Consider the following 22,974-nt stretch of genomic DNA (forward strand, 5'->3'; position numbering starts at 1 on the left):
TGACACATGTGTTCATAGAATTTACATGAACTCACATACCTAACTACAAATACAACTCGTACTTTTTACACTGTCTGACACATGTGTTCATAGAATTTACATGAACTCACATACCTAACTACAGATACAGCTCGTACTTTTTACGCTGTCTGACACATGTGTTCATAGAATTTACATGAACTCACATACCTAACTACAAATACAACTCGTACTTTTTACACTGTCTGACACATGTATTCATAAAATTAACATGAACTCACATACCTGACCACAAATACAGCTCTTACTTTTACGCTGTCTGACACATGTGTTCATAGAATTTACATGAACTCACATACCTAACTACAAATACAACTCGTACTTTTTACACTGTCTGACACATGTGTTCATAGAATTTACATGAACTCACATACCTAACTACAAATACAACTCGTACTTTTTACACTGTCTGACACATGTGTTCATAGAATTTACATGAACTCACATACCTAACTACAGATACAGCTCGTACTTTTTACGCTGTCTGACACATGTGTTCATAGAATTTACATGAACTCACATACCTAACTACAAATACAACTCGTACTTTTTACACTGTCTGACACATGTATTCATAAAATTAACATGAACTCACATACCTGACCACAAATACAGCTCTTACTTTTACGCTGTCTGACACATGTGTTCATAGAATTTACATGAACTCACATACCTGACCACAAATACAGCTCGTACTTTTTACACTGTCTGACACATGTATTCATAAAATTTACATGAACTCACATACCTGACCACAAATACAGCTCTTACTTTTACGCTGTCTGACACATGTGTTCATAGAATTTACATGAACTCACATACCTGACCACAAATACAGCTCGTACTTTTTACGCTGTCTGACACATGTATTCATAAAATTTACATGAACTCACATACCTAACTACAGATACAGCTCTTACTTTTACACTGTCTGACACATGTATTCATAAAATTTACATGAACTCACATACCTAACCACAAATACAGCTCTTACTTTTACGCTGTCTGACACATGTGTTCATAGAATTTACATGAACTCACATACCTGACCACAAATACAGCTCGTACTTTTTACACTGTCTGACACATGTATTCATAAAATTTACATGAACTCACATACCTAACTACAGATACAGCTCGTACTTTTTACGCTGTCTGACACATGTATTCATAAAATTTACATGAACTCACATACCTAACTACAGATACAGCTCGTACTTTTTACACTGTCTGACACGTGTATTCATAAAATTTACATGAACTCACATACCTAACTACAGATACAGCTCGTACTTTTTACGCTGTCTGACACGTGTATTCATAAAATTTACATGAACTCACATACCTAACTACAGATACAGCTCGTACTTTTTACACTGTCTGACACGTGTATTCATAAAATTTACATGAACTCACATACCTGACCACAAATACAGCTCGTACTTTTTACACTGTCTGACACATGTATTCATAAAATTTACATGAACTCACATACCTAACTACAGATACAGCTCGTACTTTTTACACTGTCTGACACGTGTATTCATAAAATTTACATGAACTCACATACCTGACCACAAATACAGCTCTTACTTTTACACTGTCTGACACATGTGTTCATAGAATTTACATGAACTCACATACCTAACCACAAATACAGCTCGTACTTTTTACACTGTCTGACACATGTGTTCATAGAATTTACATGAACTCACATACCTAACTACAAATACAACTCGTACTTTTTACACTGTCTGACACATGTGTTCATAGAATTTACATGAACTCACATACCTAACTACAAATACAACTCGTACTTTTTACACTGTCTGACACATGTGTTCATAGAATTTACATGAACTCACATACCTAACCACAAATACAGCTCGTACTTTTTACACTGTCTGACACATGTGTTCATAGAATTTACATGAACTCACATACCTAACTACAAATACAACTCGTACTTTTTACACTGTCTGACACATGTGTTCATAGAATTTACATGAACTCACATACCTAACTACAAATACAACTCGTACTTTTTACACTGTCTGACACATGTGTTCATAGAATTTACATGAACTCACATACCTAACTACAGATACAGCTCGTACTTTTTACGCTGTCTGACACATGTGTTCATAGAATTTACATGAACTCACATACCTAACTACAAATACAACTCGTACTTTTTACACTGTCTGACACATGTATTCATAAATTTTACATGAACTCACATACCTGACCACAAATACAGCTCTTACTTTTACGCTGTCTGACACATGTGTTCATAGAATTTACATGAACTCACATACCTGACCACAAATACAGCTCGTACTTTTTACACTGTCTGACACATGTATTCATAAAATTTACATGAACTCACATACCTGACCACAAATACAGCTCTTACTTTTACGCTGTCTGACACATGTGTTCATAGAATTTACATGAACTCACATACCTGACCACAAATACAGCTCGTACTTTTTACGCTGTCTGACACATGTATTCATAAAATTTACATGAACTCACATACCTAACTACAGATACAGCTCTTACTTTTACACTGTCTGACACATGTATTCATAAAATTTACATGAACTCACATACCTAACCACAAATACAGCTCTTACTTTTACGCTGTCTGACACATGTGTTCATAGAATTTACATGAACTCACATACCTGACCACAAATACAGCTCGTACTTTTTACACTGTCTGACACATGTATTCATAAAATTTACATGAACTCACATACCTAACTACAGATACAGCTCGTACTTTTTACGCTGTCTGACACATGTATTCATAAAATTTACATGAACTCACATACCTAACTACAGATACAGCTCGTACTTTTTACACTGTCTGACACGTGTATTCATAAAATTTACATGAACTCACATACCTAACTACAGATACAGCTCGTACTTTTTACGCTGTCTGACACGTGTATTCATAAAATTTACATGAACTCACATACCTAACTACAGATACAGCTCGTACTTTTTACACTGTCTGACACGTGTATTCATAAAATTTACATGAACTCACATACCTGACCACAAATACAGCTCGTACTTTTTACACTGTCTGACACATGTATTCATAAAATTTACATGAACTCACATACCTAACTACAGATACAGCTCGTACTTTTTACACTGTCTGACACGTGTATTCATAAAATTTACATGAACTCACATACCTAACTACAGATACAGCTCGTACTTTTTACACTGTCTGACACGTGTATTCATAAAATTTACATGAACTCACATACCTGACCACAAATACAGCTCGTACTTTTTACACTGTCTGACACATGTATTCATAAAATTTACATGAACTCACATACCTGACCACAAATACAGCTCGTACTTTTTACACTGTCTGACACACGTATTCATAAAATTTACATGAACTCACATACCTAACTACAGATACAGCTCTTACTTTTTACACTGTCTGACACATGTATTCATAGAATTTACATGAACTCACATACCTAACTACAGATACAGCTCGTACTTTTTACGCTGTCTGACACATGTATTCATAAAATTTACATGAACTCACATACCTGACCACAAATACAGCTCGTACTTTTTACACTGTCTGACACTTGTGTTCATAAAATTTACATGAACTCACATACCTAACCACAAATACAGCTGGGGCCCCGAGTGGCCGAGTGGTCTAAAGCGCTCTCCGTTACGGATCACTGCCATCTCACCTCTGTCTGCGTGGGTTCGAGTCTCGGATTCGGCCAATGTGGGTATGTGAGAAAGCTTGCTAGTAGCTTCTCGAGGGTCGGTGGTTCTTTCTGGGGATTTTCCGGCTTCTTCCTCCACCATTAATATTGGCCGCCATGTATAGCCTATCGTGTGCTGCAAAATGGCGTTAAACCCCACAACAACAACAACAACAAATACAGCTCTTACTTTTTACGCTGTCTGACACATGTATTCACAAAATTTACATGACCTCACCGAACCACATTAGGTTAAATCGTAAATACGACGTACTGAGGCTTGGAAGAGGGGAATAAAGTGTGGTTATCTGAGATAGGTATCTCAATTTGTTTGAGCGTTGGTAGAATCAGAATGAAGAAATTTGTAAAACGCGTTCTTAAAAGAACTTAGTTTTGGCGTTTGTTCAACAATACTGGTACGAAACATGTAAAAGATGCTTTGTACAGAGTCGTTTTTAATTTAGGCAAATGAAGAGTTCAAAACAGACCGCTGATTGTGTGAATGGGTCTTGAAAGCTGGAATTGGAGATATTGATAGAGTGTGAAGCCATGTTATGAAAAGATTTTTTTTGCTGTTTAAAAGAAACAACTACTTTAAAACTTAAACTTATGCAGGACATCAGGGTTCAGTTGTGTCTTTGGGGAAATATCACAGGTGGAAAAATAAATCATTACCTTTTTGAGATTTTTTAAACATAATTTTATGAAAACGCCTTTTCCTCGCCAGTGTCTTAAAATGGTTAAATATTTAAAATTCTTCACAATTTACAGATAAGGTAAGTATTGAATCACTCCTGCATAATTATGCAAGATAATGATGAGTGTCTTTACCAGCTAGAATAAAAAGAGGTACAATACGTACGGGAATTATAACTCCTCCTTTCTGCTTTTCATTCATAATGGAATTATTTCATTTCCCAGATTTGTTTATGGTTTTCATTGTCGAGGCTAATGTTACACATGTTTGATTCTTTCCATAATCTTTAAAATAAAAAATAGTATTATAGTTTTCGATATGTTAATAACAATCAAATATTAATATCTGCCTCCCTTTTCTTTATTATATGTATGTATCATAATTGCAAACAATACGCTGGTTTGGTTAGACTGAACCCGTGTTTTCTCATTTACAGTTATTGTTGTACATCAGAAATTAAGAGAAAAATAAACTGTTTTCGTAAGACTAAGTCAGCATTGTCTCATTTACAGTTATTGGTGTACATCAGAAATTTAAAAAAAAGAAAACGAATAACGTGATTTGATTAGACTACGCCCTTGTTCATAATTTTCAGTTATTTGTGTACGTCAGAAATTCAAAAACAAATAAATTATTTTGGTGAGACTAAGCCCGTGCTACCTCATTTAGTTATTGGTGTACATTCGAAATTCAACAGCAAATAACCTGGTTTTGTTAGACTTAACCCTTGTTGACCTACTGTGCCTATAGCGGCAGTCGCGTAGATGGCTTTCCTCATTTACCGTTATCGGGGTGGGGGGTAAGGGGTGGGTGGGCATGGGCTTGGATGGTTGTTACGCCGAAACAGTAATGGTCGTCTAGCTTCGCCAAAAGAGCACTTTGTAACCTTTTTAATTTATGTGATATGAAATGAATCAGATATATAAATTGTTCTACCTGTATGGAGAAATAGCTGCTTGGGTTTATTTCTGTCCCGCCATATTAGTCTCGTCCCTCCTATTCTCGTTTAGTATCACTTTACATCAACAAAGCTGTGCAATTATTTTCTCCATACTTAATTGCATAAACAACATTTAATCTGGCGGAACACCCAAACAATTCTCAATCGTTCCTGGCATGTAGTCATATCATTACATAAACAAAAAGTTATGTATCACAAAAGAGTAAATATCTGCTGAGATGAACTTTTACGAAACCAAACGTTGATGTAGGTAACCCAGTTCATAAAAGTATAAACGTAGAATTGAAAATTGTTGACACAGCTTGGTCAGCGTGAAATTCTAATTGAATCATGTTTATAACTATACTGTATTCTCTCGCATCTTCAAATGGTAGATGAATATTGTAATTATTTGGAAACATGTTCGGCACTTTAGTATATGTTCAAATTTGTAAAGGCTTCAGATGTGTTATGTAAAACGGGAAGTTAGATAAACCATATGGATTCGTGAATAAAGTACTCAAGATGATACAACAAAGGGTAAATATTTATGCAACATTCCGCTTAGTTGCATATTCTGTTTGCAAAGACCGTTGCAAACATCTGGACCTATCTCAATATAGAAACCATAACAATGTAGTCATTAAGTATCATATGGTTGTATGCTGAACCTTGTTAAAGGTTAACCAAAGCTTAGCCCATGGTTCAGTATCTAAACGCGAACTTCATTCCATAACGTCACCCCGAATCTGTGCAGAACATACGGATTTATTTCATCTTCGCTTTGCAAATAAAAGGGCAAAGTCGGTGTGGGGTTTTGGAACTAGAATTCAAATGATGTATTCAAGAAGAGTCTCGAGATTATCATACATTCATTCCTATTGCCTCCATAGTAGTGCATTCGAGATTATCATACATTCATTCCTATTGCTTCCATAATAGTGCATTCGAGATTATCATTCATTCATTCCTGTTGCTTCCATAATAGTGCATTCGAGATTATCATAATGCGTTCATATTGCCTCCATAGTAGTGCATTCGAGATTATCATACATTCGTTCTTATTGTCTCCATAGTAGCGCATTCGAGATTATCATAATGCATTCATCTTACTTCCATAGTAGTGTATTCGAGATTATTATACATTCATTCCTATTGCCTCCATAGTAGTGCATTCGAGATTATCATACATGCATTCTTATTGTCTCCATAGTAGTGCATTCGAGATTATCATAATGCATTCATATTGCCTCCATAGTAGTGCATTCGAGATTATCATACATTCGTTCTTATTGCCTCCATAGTAGTGCATTCGAGATTATCATAATGCATTCCTATTGCCTCCATAGTAGTGCATTCGAGATTATCATAATGCATCCTATTGCCTCCATCGTAGTGCATTCGAGATTATCATACATGCATTCATATTTCCTCCACAGTAGTGCATTCGAGATTATCGTACATGCATTTCTATTGCCTCCATAATAGTGCATTCGAGATTATCATACATTCATTCCTATTGCCTCCATAGTAGTGCATTCGAGATTATCATATATGCATTCTGATTGCCTCCATAGTAGTGCATTCGAGATTATCATACATGCATTCATATTGCCTCCATAGTAGTGCATTCGAGATTATCGTACATGCATTCCTATTGCCTCCATAATAGTGCATTCGAGATTATCATACATTCATTCCTATTGCCTCCATAGTAGTGCATTCGAGATTATCATACATTCATTCCTATTGCCTCCATAGTAGTGCATTCGAGATTATCATACATTCATTCCTATTGCTTCCATAGTAGTGCATTCGAGATTATCATAATGCGTTCATATTGCCTCCATAGTAGTGCATTCGAGATTATCATACATTCGTTCTTATTGTCTCCATAGTAGCGCATTCGAGATTATCATAATGCATTCATATTGCTTCCATAGTAGTGTATTCGAGATTATTATACTTTCATTCCTATTGCCTCCATAGTAGTGCATTCGAGATTATCATACATGCATTCCTATTGCCTCCATAATAGTGCATTCGAGATTATCGTACATGCATTCCTATTGCCTCCATAATAGTGCATTCGAGATTATCATAATGCATTCCTATTGCCTCCATAGTGCAACCGCAACACGTGCATCCTTATCATATTTTGGCAAGTCATTTTTTGAAAAATCTTTTCATGATAATATAGAACTCATATTGGAGACACTTGTTTTGCTCGAGCGTGTATACGCAAGCCAGTAAAATAAATGCGCGTGTCAGACACTGAACAGTTCTTTCCTTTGGTCACGATGATTTGAAATTTTTCTCTTAAATCGGTTTTCTAATCGAATATTTTCTTGTCTTATGATAGTGTACATCGAACGAAACCCAGCGTTGACGAGTCCATCGTAAGTTCAGCTGGTAAGGCTATGACATTAACATCAATTTAAAATTGGCCCCACATACTAGCAATATATCTAATGATAAAGGCAAAATTGCCGTCTTTATTTACACATCATTTGTTAGTTATTGCTTGTATCGTTGTATTTGTGTCTTACACTCTGTGTCTGTGGGGAAAATGAACAAGAAAAGCTAATCATATTTTCATTTTCTGAGCCTCGCGAACTTTTGCTTGGTGCACTTCATCACCTACCGACAAGCAGTTACGATGAAAACCGCCAATTTGTAGGCCTTTTATGTTATTTTATATTAGCAAATATCAATCCCCAAGGGTAGGAAATCCGAAATAAAAACATTCTGAGCCTTCAAATATTCACGTTTAATCATTCGCACCTGTAGAAAAACTAAATCATGCAGTTCTTTCAGGATGAATCAGACCGTGCAAGACGTGCTGAGTTACGGCTCATATGAGGAAAACCTCTCAGGTATACGCTTACTAAATTGTCAGTCTGATTAAAACTCCCATTTCAAAAGTCCTCGTAGAGATCTGATGGTGTCAGTCTGATCAAAACATCCATTTCAAAAGTCCTCGTTGTGATCTGATGGTGTCAGTCTGATTAAAGCTCTCATTTGAAAAGTCCTCGTAAGAGATCTGATGGTGTCAGTCTGATTAAAACTCTCATTTCAGAAGTCCTCGTAAGAGATCTGATGGTGTCAACATTATTAAAAAAAACTCATTTCAAAAGTCCTCGTAGAGATCTGATGCTGTCAATCTGATTAAAACTCTCATTTCAAAAGTCCTCGTAGAGATCAGATATTGTCAATCTGATTAAAACTCCCATTTCAAAAGTCCTCGTTGAGAGCTGATGGTGTCAGTCTGATTAAAACTCCCATTTCAAAAGTCATCGTAGAGATCTGATGGTGTCAATCTGATTAAAACTCCCATTTCAAAAGTCCTCGTAGAGATCTGATGGTGTCAATCTGATTCAAACTCTCATTTCAAAAGTCCTCGTGGAGATCTGATGGTGTCAATCTGATTAAAACTCCCATTTAAAAAGTCCTCGTAGAGATTAAATCTTGTCAATCTGATTAAAACTCCCATTTCAAAAGTCATCCTTGTGATCTGATGGTGTCAGTCTGATTAAAACTTCCATTTCAAAAGTCCTCGTGGAGATCAGATGGTGTCAATCTGAAAAAGATTCATTTCAAAAGTTTTCGAAGAGATCTGATGGTGTCAATCTGATTAAAACTGCCATTTAAAAAGTCCTCGTAGAGATCTGATGGTGTCAATCTGATTAAAACTCTCATTTCAAAATTCCTCGTAGAGATCTCATGGTGTCAATCTGCTTAAATCTCTCATTTCAAAAGTCATCGTAGAGATCTGATGGTGTCAGTCTGATTAAAACTCCCATTTCAAAAGTCCTCGTAGAGAATTGATGGTGTCAGTCTGATTCAAACTCTCATTTCAAAAGTCCTCGTAGAGATCTGATGGTGTCAATCTGATTAAATCTCCCATTTCAGAAGTCCTCGTAGAGATCTGATGGTGTCAATCTGATTAAAACTCCCATTTCAAAAGTCCTCGTAGAGACCAGATATAGTCAATCTGATTAAAACTCCCATTTCAAAAGTCCTCGTAGAGATCTGATGGTGTCAATCTGATTAAAAATCTCATTTCAAACGTCCTCGTACAGATCTGATGGTGTCAATCTGATTAAGGTTCTCATTTCAAAAGTCCTCGCAGAGATCAGATATTGTCAATCTGACCAAACCTCCCATTTCAAAAGTCCTCGTTGAGATCTGATGGTGTCAGTCTGATTAAAACTCTCATTTCAAAAGTCATCGTAGAGATCTGATGGTGTCAGTCTGATTAAAAATCTCATTTCAAAAGTCTTCGTAGAGATCTGATGTTGTCAATCTGATTAAAAATTTAATTTCAAAAGTCCTCGTGGAGATCTGATGGTGTCAGTCTGATTAAAAATCTCATTTCAAAAGTCCTCGTAGAGATCAGATATAGTCAATCTAATTAAAACTCACATTTCAAAAGTCCTCGTAGAGATATGATGGTGTCAATCTGATTAAAAATCTCATTTCAAAAGTCCTCGTAGAGATCAGATATAGTCAATCTGATTAAAACTCCCATTTCAGAAGTCCTCGTAGAGATCTGATGGTGTCAATCTGAATAACATTCATTTCAAAAGTCCTCGTAGAGATCTGATGGTGTCAATCTGATTAAACCTCCAATTTCAAAAGCCCTCGTAGAGATCTGATGGTGTCAGTCTGATTAAAACTCTCATTTCAAAAGTCCTCGTAGAGATCTGATGGTGTCAATCTGAATAACATTCATTTCAAAAGTTATCGTAGAGATCTGATGGTGTCAATCTGATTCAAACTCTCATTTCAAAAGTTCTCGATGAGATCTGATGAATTCAGTCTGATTAAGACTCTCATTTCAGAAGTCCTCGTAGAGATCAGACATTGTCAATCTGACCAAAACTCCCATTTCAAAAGTCTTCGTTGAGATCTGATGGTGTCAGTCTGATTAAAACTCCCATTTAAAAAGTCCTTGTAGAGATCTGATGGTGTCATTCTGATTAAAACTCTCATTTGAAAAGTCCTTGTAGAGATCTGATGGTGTCAATCTGATTGAAACTCTCATTTGAAAGGTCCTCGTAGAGATCTGATGGTGCCAATCTGATTAAAACTCTCATTTCAAAAGTCCTCGTAGAGATCTGATGGTGTCAATCTGATTAAAAATCTCATTTCAAACGTCCTCGTACAGATCTGATGGTGTCAATCTGATTAAGATTCTCATTTCAAAAGTCCTTGCAGAGATCAGATATTGTCAATCTGACCAAACCTCCCATTTCAAAAGTCCTCGTTGAGATCTGATGGTGTCAGTCTGATTAAAACTCTCATTTCAAAAGTCATCGTAGAGATCTGATGGTGTCAGTCTGATTAAAAATCTCATTTCAAAAGTCTTCGTAGAGATCTGATGTTGTCAATCTGATTAAAAATTTAATTTCAAAAGTCCTCGTGGAGATCTGATGGTGTCAGTCTGATTAAAAATCTCATTTCAAAAGTCCTCGTAGAGATCAGATATAGTCAATCTGATTAAAACTCTCATTTCAAAAGTCCTCGTAGAGATCTGATATTGTCAATCTGACCAAAACTCCCATTTCAAAAGTCCTTGTAGAGATCTGATGGTGTCAGTCTAATTGAAACTCTTATTTGAAAAGTCCTCGTAGAGATCTGATGGTGTGAATCTGATTAAAACTCTAATTTGAAAAGTCCTCGTAGAGATCTGATGGTGTCAGTCTGATTAAAACTCCCATTTCAAAAGTCCTCGTCGAGATCTGATGGTGTCAGTCTGATTAAAATTCCTTTTTCAAACGTTCTCGTAGAGATCTGATGGCGTCAATCTGATTCAAACTCTCATTTCAAAAGTCCTCGTAGAGATCTGATGGTGTCAGTCTGATTAAAACTCCCATTTCAAAAGTCCTCGTAGAGATCTGATGGAGTAAATCTGATTAAAACTCTCATTTCAAAAGTCCTCGTAGAGATCTGATGGTGTCAATCTGATTAAAACTCTCATTTCAAAAGTCCTCGTAGTGATCTGATGGTGTCAATCTGATTAAAACTCTCATTTCAAAAGTCCTCGTAGAGATCTGATGGTATCAATCTGATTAAAAATCTCATTTCAGAAGTCCTCGTATAGATCTGATGGTGTCAGTCTGATTAAGACTCTCATTTCACAAGTCCTCGTATAGATCAGATATTGTCAATCTGACCAAAACTCCCATTTCAAAAGTCCTCGTTGAAATCTGATGGTGTCAGTCTGATTAAAACTCCCGTTTAAAAAGTCCTTGTAGAGATCTGATGGTGTCATTCTGATTAAAACTCATTTCAAAAGTCCTGGTAGAGATCTGATGGTGTCAATCTGATTAAAACTCCCATTTCAATGTCCTCGTAGAGATCTGATGGTGTCAATCTGATTAAAACTCCCATTTCAATGTCCTCGTAGAGATCTGATGGTGTCAATCTGATTAAAACTCCCATTTCAATGTCCTCGTGGAGATCTGATGGTGTCAATCTGATTATATCTCTCATTTCAAAAGTCCTCGTTGAAATCTGATGGACACTGATAAGAAGCCATATCATGATTAGCTACGGTGTCGTAACCTTGACGTGATCGAGCCCAAGAAGTGTCCCTATAACTTGCAATGGAGCAAATAAAACTAATATATTGTCAACGACAAAAGGATGACTAGGTACAATCTATTACATAAGTAGATTTATGTTTTTCAGGAAGTTTGGCTAATAGTGATTAAGCTTATATAAGTTAAATTATATTGGCATGTTTACGCTAACCGTAGTTTGTCCGCATTCTGATAAAACAAGAGATTCTAGTAGGAATTCATTTTCCTAATAAATACAAGTTATTAAAATATTTGGATATTCTGTGATACATTATTGAATGCAGCCATCTGTTTACGCTTCCAAATAATAATGCAATATCTTTATACTGCAAACGAAAAATCGAGGCTGAAAACGGAAGTAGTTATGAACTAATACGGCAGACAGTCCAAAGAAAATATTGCATGACAAAGGTAAACGCTGTTTTACAAGCATTTCTATAAAGGAATTATGCAGTTCTGGTAACAAATATAAAGTCTATTTAATTTCTTACAGTATCTGTACATCTTCAAACGTTTTGATTATAGGCTGAAAAAGCGTTGGGTGTGAATTACATTCGGCTGCTCCATTTATACATATGGCACGTTTTAGTGTCCTATTCATGAAGTAAGGGTATTAATATTAGTAATATGTTCACCGTGTGGTTCCTAATTCAGATCACATCGCTTTCAAATTTCTGAATGCGACACGGGTCATTTTTGAGCATATCGCTACTAAAAATAAATTTTCCTATCACAAAATGCGGAACTTTATTTGATAGGCTACTGAAGCTGACATGGAATTCCGAAGGTCTTCAAAGCCATATTTTTTATCGGTATATGTCAAATCTCTACCTAGATCTGATTTTTAATCAGATTAACCTAACTATGTTTGAGAAACCTTATCTTAGTTTATTCCCCCAGCGTCCTGCTGAACCTTGGTCTTTCCTATGACTCTGAATCAAATGACAGTGAACCAATACAGATCAAATGTTCCTTGTGGATATTGTGAAGATAATGTAGCATGGTAACCAGAAGACAAACGCATTACGTGTGTGATCACTGCGATGTTTGGTATGGCGAGGTATTTAAAAGTGTCGAGCACAAAACATACAATTGTTTTTGTAAACTTCTAACATATTTTGGTAGTGTATAAAAATAGCAAAATTCCAAAAATTTATGCTACTTTGCATGAAACACTTGATACTTTTTTCTGACACAAAACATTATAATTACTTCAATCAGTTCGACCTGTCTGACAAATATATGCCCTCACTTCAAACTACTTCATTATCTGTGTTCCCACTTCAGACCACTTCATTGCCAATCAGCACAAAGCCAAAGAAAAGCAACCTACATTCGGACAGTAGAAGATAGCTTTCATCAGCATGTAGGCATCAACTAAACATTAACTTTTGTACCGAATCTTGCTTAACTCTTGAAATTAATCCCTCTGACACTTTTCCTGATGAAAAAATTGGTTATAAAGCCTATCGTTAAGATCAGCGATGTCAAAAGGAAGTGGTATGTTCATCGCTATCTCCAAAACATTAGAGTCTTATGAAGATTAACGAATGATGGAGACCTCATACGGGCTCGAACTGTTGTACCAGTGTATAAAAACATATTTGATTGCTACTTTTATTATCCTGATCAAAAGTTCCAGTCTTACCACAACAACCAAGAGTTGCTGGTCCCGATTAAACTTCCACCGTGTCTTGAAACAACATTTCTCTTAAGATTACATAAGTTATACAGGTATCACCACCATCACCCCCCCCCACACACACACACACAAAGAAAGGATTGCTTCGCAAGACAAGGGACATTCAAATGTAGCACTTATAATTCCCTCTAAGTAGAAAAACAAAAACCATCAGAATCACGGAACACATCCTTGCGCAGAATAATATGTCAGATATAGAAAGAAACAATTTCATTTATACGCAGCAATATGGATTGGTTGATTGGTTTTTCGCAGGAATTAAACTATACTTTGGACGGTTAATCACTAGCTGATGTTTGTTTGTTGCAATGTTGGTTTTAACGTCACATTAGTGGCTGTGTGCTGCAGAAGAAGGGCCGAGTTCAGTTATGTGTCAAGGGCTTCTGTAACGCTTTTGACACAGTTTAGTATAGCAGACTCATGCTTACATTTCTTAGGCTTGGGATTAATATACAGACATTAAGCTGGATCAGATCATGTCTTTCTAACAGACCTCAGTGCATATTCATCTAAAGAAGCCACTCAGATGAATGTGACGTATTATCTGGTGCACCCCAGGCATATGTCCTGTGTCCCTGTCTATTTCTGCCTTATATAATTGACACGATATTGAATGTTCATAGAGATATAATACTCTATGAGTTACAACTTACACAAACGTATTTTTTTGTCAAAAGATTTGATAATGCAAATAAATCCATAAAAATTCAAAATAATCAGAATCTCTAGGAAATGTAAGAAAATTAATATTTCCTCACAAACTATATCGTCAATGCTAAGAGATACTTATAATGAAAAATACATAGCCATCACAGCGATTAAAGAGTGTAACTGGAAGCCATACATTAACAACATCATAAACAACAGAATGAACAGAGGGACGTTTTTATTATACCTCGTACCCTCCAGACACGTGAATAGCCCTCCTTCTAGGCTGGAATGTCAGCTCTTAGCTAAAATAAAATTATCGATTTACTTCGCCTTAGTGACTATATGTATCTTTCAAATGGAAACACTCCTTGATGAATATCTTATCCAGCACATGGAGCTCTCCGTCATTCCATCAGGTTGCTAGGGCTAAGAGATCTTACATGAAGTTTGTGGCAAGAACTTTGATTGGTCTATTCTAATAGTTTGATGTCAGAATGTGACTTGTAATTAGATTCCACAAAGAAATACATGTCAAACCTACACAAGAATCTCCAGGAAAAGCATAACCCCAGTCTGGCACATTTTCTAATTTACAGATAACCACGTTTACTCTTTGCTGGATCTTAACAAAATGGCATTGCCCATCTCGCTGTAAGATCATTAGAATATTGCGCTGTATTATTGTTTATAATCACACTAATGACAAAGATGTTAATTCGGATGTAACTTTATTCATAAGATCGTTTAATTAAACTGCATTGTAGCTTACATATTTCTTTAACATTATTAAGGGAATCCAAAATTAAATTATACCATTTTGAATAAATGATAAATGTCACTTGCTATCGATTGATGTGTTTAGTCGTGTATCATATTTAATTCTCATTTTTATGCACAGTTGAATTCAGATTTGTAAATAATATTTTAACACAAAATTCCACAAAGCCCTGGTCACAGAGTGCTCTGACGACATAGCTTTTGATTTTGCTGCGGGTTGTCGGGAAAAGTGAGGGGAAAAAAATATTTGGGACTCACAAGCGCGCATAAACAAACACGCGAGCGCGCGCGTGTTGGTGCTGACTACAAGAGTTAATGTTACAAGTAAGTATATTGCATAAACAGTGTACACGTTGAAATGCATTATTATTTTTTGCTTCCGTATGGAACATGTTTTGTACACGACTCGACTGGCACAATTTTTGATAGGAATGAAAGGAAGTTGTTTATATCATCTTTCTTTTGTATGTCATCGCTGCTACCTTTTCCTACTCGTTTATTATATAATGCATTTACTCCATGAAGATGTAAGTTTGCCAAGAAATCAACTATTTGCACAAATAAACCATCAGATTTGCTTTTCTGAAACCTATAGGTGACTTTTCCATTCTTTACGCCTTCAGTACGATTATTTGGCAAGGTGTGTTTGTTGTACGTAATCGTCCTGCAGATTGTTGATCAGGTGCATTTATACTGTAGTGTACTAACGGGGGGGGGGGGGACCGGACGAGGCGGTTGCCATGGGCACCAGCGATCTTTGGGCTAAAACAGCTGTTGAAAACTAAATTTCAGGAAAATCGTTTTCGGACCATCATCCTAGCCCCGAGTACTATTTGCCCTTAACTATGATACTGCTTCCTGTTGAGGATTAAAAGTTAATTTCATTGCAACTGAATTTGATTTGTCCTCGAATTTACTTGAAGTTTTTTTTTAAATTTATTTAAACATAAGATGCATTTTTATAGTTTCCCACTTAATGTAAAATTCGATACATCCATTTATCCGCCCCCCCCCCCCAAGTTGGTCGATGCACATCTTTGATGTATTTCATGACTATTTTGTTTTCTTCCATTTCTAATAACTGTTTCATATTTTATATCAGTTATCTCTTTTCATTTATTACACAAAGCGAAGGATACATAACTAATGTGTATCATTACACTATGTTATTTCACAGGGATGTGTCAATGTAATAAAATCTTCAACAGAATTACCATTATTAATACATGTAGTATATTTTGAGTTTAATGTTTAGTTACAGCGTGTTCTCTAATGTAGAATATCAACATGTACTTGCATGATACATTGCAAGCGTTGATTACATCTAATTATCCATTGCAGCGATCCTACTGGGGCACATTTGTACAGAGTATTGGCTTACGAAGGAATAACTTGCAAATTTCGACGAGCCCTATGTAGTCAGACTACATCGCTGTTTATTTTCCTTTCTTCAAAATAATTAATTTCGTAATTTGCCCATCAAGTGTACCATGTTACAAGTTATCAGAGTATATTTATTTTAGGTCAAGTGGTGAGACGTAGGTGGCGTATTTAATGTCACGATACGATACGTAGGTCAGGATAAGATTTACATCCCGATACGTTCCTGATGAACGACTAATTTCATGAGCGAACAGTATTTGAGTTATGTAAGGAGATTTGCATGACTATATCATGGCAATGAATGTAAGATAAAAATATATAGGAGACAACGGTTCTACCTCCCCATCACCGGTTGTTGCACGACAAGAGGGCATGTTGCCTATATGCTTCGGCCACTGGAAGATTCCAAAACCCAGTTCGGAATGAATATCCTATTCACAATTAATCCTGCGGTAGTTAATAAAGCGTGGCGAGTGGCGCTTGATCATAGAAGAGCCCAGGAATAGGCTAGAATTTCGTACCCTCCCGTTTGTTTGTAAACCCCTCCTTGATTTTAACAAACGCAAAGCATCAAGGATTTAAAAAAAATACACAAAACGTAGTCATTTCATTCATTGATTTATAATTTCTAACCTGATTTTCATAAAGAGGTTCCTCACATAAACGTAGGCTGGCGATGCAAACAGGCACACAGACTACTCACTGTCCATTTCTGGTTTCAAAAATAGTATATTTCAGTAACAACTGTTGTCAGCGTCCAATATTTGCAATGTCTAGTTTTAATATTTCTAAAATGAACAAAAACTCTTGTATACATGTGTGCAAAGAGAGGTAAATCCAAGATTTTTCAATGGCGGTGAACTACATCACATCTGTTGCTTGAAATCAGACTGGCCCAAGCAAATATGGTGACCGTGTTGCTATAAAAAAATAATAACAAAAAAATCCCGTTGGATTCGAAACGCACAAGTTGACAGTATTTGGGAACCCCTGATGATTTTAATGATGCTAATTTCATTGATATAAGCATATATCGAGAGGATAAAAGTAAGAGCGGAAGTTGACCTTGAGAACATTCTGCTTTGTTGTTCGTTGTTTCTGGTTGTCTTTCTTTTTGCCAGCCTACCTTCGCCCCTTCCTTTTGTTTTGCTTTTACGCTTTAAAACTGGAATAAATGAATTCAATTAAAATTTGAGTTGGACTTTGTTTTCAACCAATGCAACTTGTTGAGAATGTTTAGCAGGATTGTATACCGTCTTACATAGCAAAAATTATTTGAATCCTACACATTTCTTAACGTCTTTACTCAGGTAAATATTTGTGTATAAATAATGTGGGTTTAAAATCTTGACCGTCTGAATAGTGACGACGTTGAAACTGAGCTGATAAGATGCTGGTAGTTATATATTTGAGAAACTCGGAATGTGAACTGGGTGTGTGATTTGGATTTGTAACGTAGCTTTAACAAATTCAGTCATATCGCTACCATGTATGCAGTTTGCCAGTTTATAGTGATGTCTAGCACTGGGGCATCCTGCCGCAGACATGTAGCATAATGTCCCACCCAGTCACATTATTTCTGACGCCAGACCGACCCGTCCTAACACTAACTTCTTAATTCTGAGCGCCAATCGAGGCAGCTGCTAGTACCATTTTTATGTATTTGGTATGACTTAGCGGGTATTCGAACCCGCGACCTCCCGCATCCGAGGCAGACGCTCTAACCACTTAGGCCACCAGAGTGACGGAATGTAAACCAATTAAAATTCTGAGCATCATGTGGTTACTGTGACAGAGTCCCGTGTTTCTTTTGATGATTACTAGTGTTGATCCTTTCTAAGTTGCGTAAAATTACGAGTATATCCAGATTCGCAGTTCATCCAGGCCTATTTAATACATAAAGATGAATGTATGGATGTTTTACAAATGGCTGTCTGTAGTGTCCTACAGGTAAATATTCCTACAGGGAATCTTTGTCGATTGATGACTTCCGCAAAATTCAGGAAATTGCAGAAACAGTCGTGAAAGCACACCTGCTGCTTTACCTGGTTCTCAATACAAAATCTAAAGTTTATTTTGATGTTTGAATAATTGTGAAATCGTAGCCAGCTACTTTTTTCTGTTTGTAAGAAATTGCATGCACATAAGTGTACCCAAACTTGCTTTGTCTTCCTCTAGCCTAAAATTGTTTTTCCCCCTTCACACTCCTCTTTTCCTTCAATTTTATTTTCATTAACTTATCAAACAAGCCCTATTTTATGATATCGCATAATTTCTGTTTGTAAAGACACATGTACTTCATGCCAGTTTTCATTTAAACTCTGATTTTAATTATATTAAAAAAATTCAAACGATATTTGAACTTTTTTAAGGATACATTTTCGTTTACAAGAAAATTTAAATTTAAACAAATATGATTTATCAGAGTGTTTTTCAAAACTCGATTCGCATTTTCGTTGTGTCATCTCGTGGAAAGTCCATCCACAATAGGTTTTCAGGGGGCCAAAGATAGATCCCAATCCTACTGACAATGTGCCCAAATCTCAATTTTACTTCCACTTGTAAGATTGCACCCCTCCCCCACCCCATCCATACAATCTCATCTGTGAATATGGATTGGCATGATTGTTTTTCAGTCAAGAATTAAAGCTGAGATGTCTTTTGTTCTTTGACTATATTGATAATTTCGAACTGACGTCGTCGCTGGCATTTAACCAATCAAACACCGTTATAAGACTCATTCGACTAAGTGATTCACTCTGCTTTTATCCTTTTAGTCCTTCATCTTTGATAGCGTAGAAATCCTTCTAGCCTGCTATTTCTGTATTAAAACTATGATATCTAACTAATACCATGTTGACATTTATTCCCAGGATTCATTTTAAGAAATTATATGATGACAAAAGTAAAATCTTGTAAATTAAAATATGTTCACATAGCCATATTAATTAATCTTATAAACTATTTCTCACTTTCAGTGCTGCCAACAGTGGCTTGTACATATACACTAACCAGGAGAAGACCAGACCCAGCAACATTCCCAACCTGCATGGTGAGTTTCATACGAATAAATTCAAGTTAGTGCTCTATACTATATCAAGCTCCCATACCAATGTATTGAGACTGTTAAGCTGTATGTCTTCAACTGTGATGACAAAAATCTTAAAATATTTTGTTATATGTTTGATAAAATTTGCCTATCTGAGATTTCCAGGAGGAATACGCAAGAATGTACTCATAAGTATCTTTAGCGTGGATGGGTAGTAATTTTTTAAAATAGTAATTACAAATGAGAATGCAAGGTACCGTCGAGCAGATTTATTTTTGCAAACGTGATGTATTATTACAATTCAATGATGTGGTGTTTAAACAAGACGTTCCGAGCACACTGGGGAAGGTGTTGAGTGAATGGCCCTAATTATTTTCACAGAAAGCCACAAAGTACTACATATTACCATCCCGCTCTATGACGGCTTGTGAATGCAAATTAGTGTCACCTTGTGTAGCGACCATTTCTAAATAGTTTAAGCTCATTGGGATTGTCACATTTATTTAACTGTACCTCTACTCACAACCCAACCACCATCCCCCCCCCCCCAGCAACCTTCGTGTATATGAATTAACACATCTTGTAGGTGGGGTACAAGAACGCTGCCACTTGCATCTTTAAATTGTACCACCTCGTTTAGGGGTGCGTTAACACTACGTGGCTGCTTATTAATTATGAATGTTTTACCACCTATGTTTTTGGGAATGTGAGATCCATGCAGGTCGAATTTATTATCACAAAAAGGTGGCATATCACGACACACCATGCTGGTTAACAACTGGCCAATTTTTAAGATGACAGACAACTGTGAATGACAAAATGAATGACTTCCAATTTAGAAATTCCGGCATTCCAAATGTCGACTACTATCTTTGTAATGAAACCTTGCTACTGAAAAAAGCTAAAACTGACACTGCAAAATCGGTATATATATATATATATATATATATATATATATATATATATATATATATATATATATATATATATATATATATATATATATATATATATAGAGAGAGAGAGAGAGAGAGATACCAGTCAGAACGAAAAGTGCTATCCCTGGATTCTATAGAATAATTCTTGATAATAATAGGCAGAATACATTTTTAATACAAATAATGCAATATATACATATATATATATATATATATATATATATATATATATATATATATATATATATATATATATAAACCACTGAAAAATAAATACAGTATTGTTTTACTTACAACACAACGCAGTTGCTATAGCACACAATATGTTATTTATGACACTGATCAATCTTTTATACCTACAAACAGACAGCGAAAAACGCATATATCTCTGTACAGACTAGCAGTTGTATATTAGTTTGTTAGCATAGTTGGTATAATCGTTTGATTCTTTTCCGAAAGTATGTCTATAATATTAACACCGAAGATGCCAAAAAGCCGAAGTTCTTGAAAATTGGATACACTACACTACATATTAGGTCGATTTACTGATAATGCAATGTCTTCAAACTACAGTATTTACGTTACACAATACGTTCGCTAACATAACCTTAGATTAATAACATTTTATTTCAAGATACTTCATTTCAGGTTTCAGCCACTGCATAGATTATTAGCCATTTTAGAGAGTGTCCAATGCGCGTGCTCATGCAGTACATGCTATTCCATAAAGCCACTTCTGTGTTCATTTCCGGTTTTACGTCTACTTGCGGATATTTTTTTATTACTTTTTTGTGCTGTGATCTGCCACAAAACACAAACACGGTAACTTTCGTGATTTTCCGGAATTTTGATACTGTATCGTATCTGTTTTGTCCTTGAGTATTAAAAAAGAAACTTCGCAATTAATCAAACGCTTTCCAATCGGAGACGGTGGTTCTATCACGACTGTTGTTTGTAATATTCTACTCTAAACACATTGAATTGGGAAGATGGCTTGAAAAGAGAAGATCCTTTGTGTTTGTTTACAAGAGGATAACGAACACACCTTACAAAATTACGTTTTACAAGTGGAGGACAACCAGACCTTCTCTCAGTTGTTAGAATGCATGTACATCGCGAGCCTCCGATGCAATGCTATTATGCCAGGTGTAGGGTTGGGGTATTAGTATAAGACGGCAACAATGAGTCAGAAAGAGTATTATTTCTTGCTTCGGGCAGGAATCATCTAAGATCAGTGATGAAAACCGTGTGGGGGTGAGTTTCGCTTTACCAGCATTTACGCTGTCGAGATATAATTCGGGTCGTTTATAAAAAATTTCACATAAAAATATAAAACCCATCAGAGAATTATCAAAGGCATTTGATATCTTAATGGCTACAATGCATTTGAAATTTGGAAACAGCAAAATAAAATCAGACCCATTTAACGGGGGAGGCGGGGATCGGAGGGACTGGCCTTCGAGAAGTGATTTAACTGACTTTATTATTAGTTACAAAATGTGTTTTGCATCTGGCCAGGAAAATGCGATTGTCTAAGAAATAGTTAATGCAATAAGTGCAGCAATATTTTACATACTCCCCAACGTCTCTACTATCAGCACGAGGTCTGTGACCCTCCCTGATTTATTCAGAGAAAATTTCTTCATAATTCCAATGAAAAGTAAGACTTAACACAAAATTACATCAATGAGGACAAATACTAACAAGTACCACGTTTTCAAACGGACAAAATAAAAAGTCATGCCAAAATTTGAACAAATTTTGTAAGTTGTAAATGAAGAGTTTATTAACCACATCTACGTAGGTCCTGGTGAACAGTCTTGAAAAATATGTCACTCGCATTGAGAATATTCTACCAAATATGAATGAGATGTATTCTTCTATGCAGCCAGCAAGGTTGTTCTCTGATGGTATGCCCACAGGTGAAAAGTTTTTGAAGTGTCAAGTACAGACTTATTTGGGAACCCTAGTGGCCGAGTGGTCTAAAGCGCTCTCCGTTACGGATCACTGCTATCTCACCTATGTCTGCGTGGGTTCGAGTCTCGGATTCGGCTAATGTGGATATGTGAGAAAGCTTGCCGGTAGCTTCTCGTGGGTAGGTGGTTCTTTGGGGGGTTTTCCCGGGTTCTTCCTCCACCATTAATACTTGAAAATGATCTTGCCTCTGGACAAGAGTTTGCAGTCGTTTGTTTGAATGAACAATAGTTGACTCTAGGTCGAAGGGATCTCTATCATTAGAATATTGTCCTTCCGTTTTAATTGTGAGTTTTTTTTCAATCTACCATGTGGGGTTATACCAAGTTTCTAGCTTGTTTGGAAGTGTAGTGCACCTGACATGGTAAAAACTACCAAACCATTCGAGAAATCGAGAAAGACATTCTACAGTATCGTGCTATCCTTTATCAGTTTCTTACTACCGAGCCATTCGAGAAATCGAGAAAGATATTCTA

The 22,974-nt window shown here is 36.1% G+C and overlaps 1 pseudogene across 1 annotated transcript in view; it reads left to right on the plus strand.

Moving 5' to 3' along the window:
- The window catches only part of LOC149779967 (inositol 1,4,5-trisphosphate-gated calcium channel ITPR2-like), a 283,416-nt pseudogene that overhangs the window by 160,670 nt on the left and 99,772 nt on the right, over positions 1–22,974 (plus strand). The window contains exon 3 of the transcript XR_016415089.1: positions 19,516–19,589. The product of XR_016415089.1 is annotated as an inositol 1,4,5-trisphosphate-gated calcium channel ITPR2-like (transcript). The remainder of the gene's footprint in view (positions 1–19,515; positions 19,590–22,974) is intronic.

The sequence above is a fragment of the Sinohyriopsis cumingii genome, chromosome 16 (assembly GCF_028554795.1).
Source record: "Sinohyriopsis cumingii isolate HCF-2022 chromosome 16, ASM2855479v2, whole genome shotgun sequence".
Taxonomy (NCBI): Eukaryota; Metazoa; Mollusca; class Bivalvia; order Unionida; family Unionidae; genus Sinohyriopsis; species Sinohyriopsis cumingii.